This window comes from Haemaphysalis longicornis, unplaced genomic scaffold (assembly GCF_048455015.1).
Source record: "Haemaphysalis longicornis isolate Haplotype H1 unplaced genomic scaffold, Haemaphysalis longicornis Haplotype H1 scaffold_13, whole genome shotgun sequence".
Taxonomy (NCBI): Eukaryota; Metazoa; Arthropoda; class Arachnida; order Ixodida; family Ixodidae; genus Haemaphysalis; species Haemaphysalis longicornis.
Genome location: NW_027526233.1, coordinates 32,328,630 through 32,332,411, shown reverse-complemented (window position 1 = coordinate 32,332,411; position 3,782 = coordinate 32,328,630). Strand labels below are relative to the sequence as shown.

Sequence of the window (3,782 nt, the reverse complement as noted above, 5' to 3'; positions counted from 1 at the left end):
ACTAAATAAAATCGCGTAAACGCGCCCAGAGTGGTCGAAACAGGGCCTGGGGACTCCGGACTACAATTTGCGCAAGTAATCCCGCAATGTTTACATATCACTTCAGTGTCCCTTTAAGGTTATTAGGAAAGTCAGGACAGCTATTCGGGGGCCTGTAACGGACGCCATGTGATATTGACTGGGGCTTAGCAGAACACACAATCCAAATTATTTCAATGTCAGATAACATGCAATTAACGAGCAGTATATTTTTGTTTTCTGGCAATAAGAACCCCTCCTCCACTATTATCTTTCCGATCCTTCCGAAATAGTTGAAAATTAGGCAGATCGGCTAAGACCTCTTTATCAGAGACACTGTCACTTAACCATGTTTTGTTTAATCTAATAAAGTCGCTGTTGGGTGACAAAACCAGATTAGAAACATGTTCACACTTCGAAATGATACTTCTAATGACAGAAATGATCACGGAAAACGAAAAAGCTGATTTGGGGACAATATGGGGGGAGGTTGGATTTGGTCGAGGACGGGTGATTGCTATTTTAATTCTTCCACTGACTTCGATGACTCGTCAAAGATGTAGCGTTTAGTTCCGAGAAGAAGGTTTTTGAAGCGCACAATGAAATCTGTTGACTTAGTTCTTGCAAAAGCAATTAGATGTTAGCGCGCATGACGCACGGCAGGGGAGAAGTCCCCACCCACGCCGAAGTCTGTGTCCTTGAATTTGCGGCCGTTGGAAAGGATAAGTTCTTTGGTCTTAGATGGTTGAAACTTTACAATAACGGGTCGAATGCGTTCTTCTGAAAAGCGCCCGAGGTGGTACGAACGCTCAATTTCTGAGGGAGGAATTGTAGTTTGAGTGTGTCGGAGCAGTGACGAATGATTATTTCTTCCGAGTCCGAAAATGTTTCAGTTTTAGTAGTGTCAGGAATGCTATAAAATATAAGACTGTTTCGGCGCGAGCGGTTCTCGCTGTCGTATACACGGGAATCCAGATTACAGATTTTATCAGTCATTTCGATTGTGAGTGTGTTTAGGCCATCTAGCTCTGTGCGCAAGGAAGAAAGGGCGGTGCAATGTTTTTCAAAGTCAGTGATGCGTTTGCACAAATCGGTTATCGTTACGTCCGTTGTTGTTGGTTGGTTTTTAATATCCTGAATGTCGCAAATGAGCTTATCCTGCCCGGCACATTGCTTTTGCAATTCAGTAAGCAGGTCTTCAGCAGTGGGAGGCCCAGGGTTAGTTTCGACATCCCCCGCCAAAACCAAAAAAGAGCGTGTGACCTGAGCACACTCGACAAAGATCACAACGCAGCACCCTGGGCTCGGCAGCTGAACTAAAAAATAATTACACGATTTCTTAGCAAGAAAAGCACTTCTGGTACTGACCTGCATTATGAAGGCAAACGTATTAGGCTACGCGTTCACACAGCTACCGAGCCCACAATAACGTGCGGACAGGGGTGGTTGTTTTGTAGTCGTGGCTGCAGATGATGTCTGTCTTGATGGGGGAGTCCACGTGTGGTCGAAGGTCAAGGTTTGCAGTGGCGGTGCTGCTGCTGGATGCGGTGCGATGGTAGTGGGATTCAAGTTCGAAATGCCGTTGTGGAAGGGGGCGGGAATTGTTGACGGTCCGATGAAGCAAGGCATGAGAAACAGCAGGAACAACTTTGAAGCACAGTGATTGCCTGCATGATGAAGGAAAAACGGATTAAGCTGCTTGTTCGCACAGCTACCGAGCCCATGTTAATGAAAGTTCGAAAAAAATGCGCGCCAATCCATCCTGCGAAGGTCCTTGGAAAGTAAAACTGTAAACGACACCCACAACAATTACCCATGCGACTTCTCTTGAATTCACGCACGTGGCTCTACAAAAAGTGAAACCCGAAAAAAAAAGCACTTAACCACAGCCGTTATTACTTTAAAGAGGTATTCTTTTCTATGGTTAAATCAATGTTTAAATTATGAACGGCGGTTGGTTGGTAAAGCACATAACTGGAAACTTTATTTATAATATTAAGGGAAGCTCAAACCCGATGTTAGACGGTCTTAGACGATGTTAGACTAAGATGGGTTTAGACGAAGACGGCATTCGCTACGCCTGATGGCCTCTACGAGTTCACCCTGATGCCGTTCGGGCTGTGCATTGCTCCGGCCACGTTCGAACGGATGATGGATACAGTTCTCCATGGCCTAAAATGGAAAACGTGCTTCTGCTATCTTGACGATATTGTCATCTTCTCGTCCACGTTCTCCGAGCACCTCAAGCGCCTGGAAGAAGCATTAACGTGCCTTGCTCGCGCTGGGCTTCAGCTTACAGCAATGAAATGCTGCCTTGCGAGTGAGACTATTTATTGAGGAATTGGGCAATGTGGTCAACAAAGTGGGCATACAACCTAATCCTGGCAAGATCGCCGCGGTTGTCGATTTCCCTCGTCCGCTCCACTTAAAAGATCTACGGAGCATTGTCGGCTGGGCCTCTTACTTCCGTCGCTTCGCGCGTAACTTCGCGGTCATCGCTTCTCCTCTACACAAGCTTTAAAAGTTTGGAACGCCCTACGACTGGTCGAATAAATTTGAAACAGCCTTTCAAGCTCTTAAGGACGCTCTCACGTCTCGACCGGTTCTGCGCCACTTCGACGAAAACAGCCGCACAATACTCCACACGGACTCCAGCGGTCATGGACTTGGCGCTGTCCTTCTCCAGCGGGACGCCCAGAATAAGGAAAGAATAGTTGCCTATGCCAGTCGTTCACTGACAAGTGCTGAACAAAACTACACCATCACGGAGAAAGAGTGTCTGGCAGTGGTGTGGGCTGTTCAAAAATTCCTCTCATACCTTTATGTCCACCACTTCACCATCGTAACTGACCACCACGCTCTGTGCTGGTTGTCTTCCCTCAATAACTCGTCTGGACGCCAAGGCTGCTGGGTTCTCCTCCTCCAGCAGGACGACTTCGTCAGCTTTTGTCCTCTCGAGAGTTACTTACGTCAACCCCCTGTCTTCTTCCCGACAAGGAAGACATAGAGATGCTTTATATAATGATTAGAAAGGCGGTCGAGCAGGCCATTGGTCTTCTCATGAGTTCGTCCACACAAAGGCTGCTTGGCACGGGGCTCCACAACACTGTGGAAGAGCTGATAACACGCCATCTTTCTAACCAGAAGGTCCGACTCAGAACTGCGAAGGGTAACCGCATGCTTCACCAGATTGGCTAGGCAGCCGAGAATGTCACTCCGCTTGGCGTACTCCCGGACTTTTAGCGACTAAAAGTAAATATGCTCCCTTTGCTTAGAAATATGAACCCCTCGCATGGCGAGGTTCACCGAAAAGCACGGGCTCAAGCGCTAAACACCCTCGGTGGGGATCATGCAGTTATCTACACAGATGCCTCCAAACATCGCGGGCAGCAATACGCCATTATCGTGGCTGCCTCCAGAACTTACCTCCTTGCGTGTACCTCGCTTTGGACCCAAAAATTGCGGCAGAAGAAGAGGCAGCCATCACCTAGGCTATCGCTCAACCAGGGGTTCGGAGGGTAGTCACCGATTCCCAGCAACCCTACTGGAATTACCAGTTGGGTTGGGTGTCCTGACCTGCACTGCGCGTGCTAAAAAATCCCTCACCAAACGGTTCCATTCAGATCATCTGGACAACCCCTCACGCTTCAAAGGAGGGCAACAAATACGCCCACCCAACAAGCCTGCGCTTTTACCTCCCGCGCTATGGAGCTGCACGAGGACAGTCACCCGCTTGGCACGTTCAGGGCAATAACCCAGCAGTA

At 48.2% G+C, this 3,782-nt stretch overlaps 1 pseudogene; it reads right to left on the bottom strand.

The window, feature by feature from the left end:
* Window positions 1-535: 535 nt before the first annotated feature.
* On the bottom strand, window positions 536-3,502 carry LOC144163767 (uncharacterized; annotated as a pseudogene).
* Window positions 3,503-3,782: the final 280 nt, after the last annotated feature.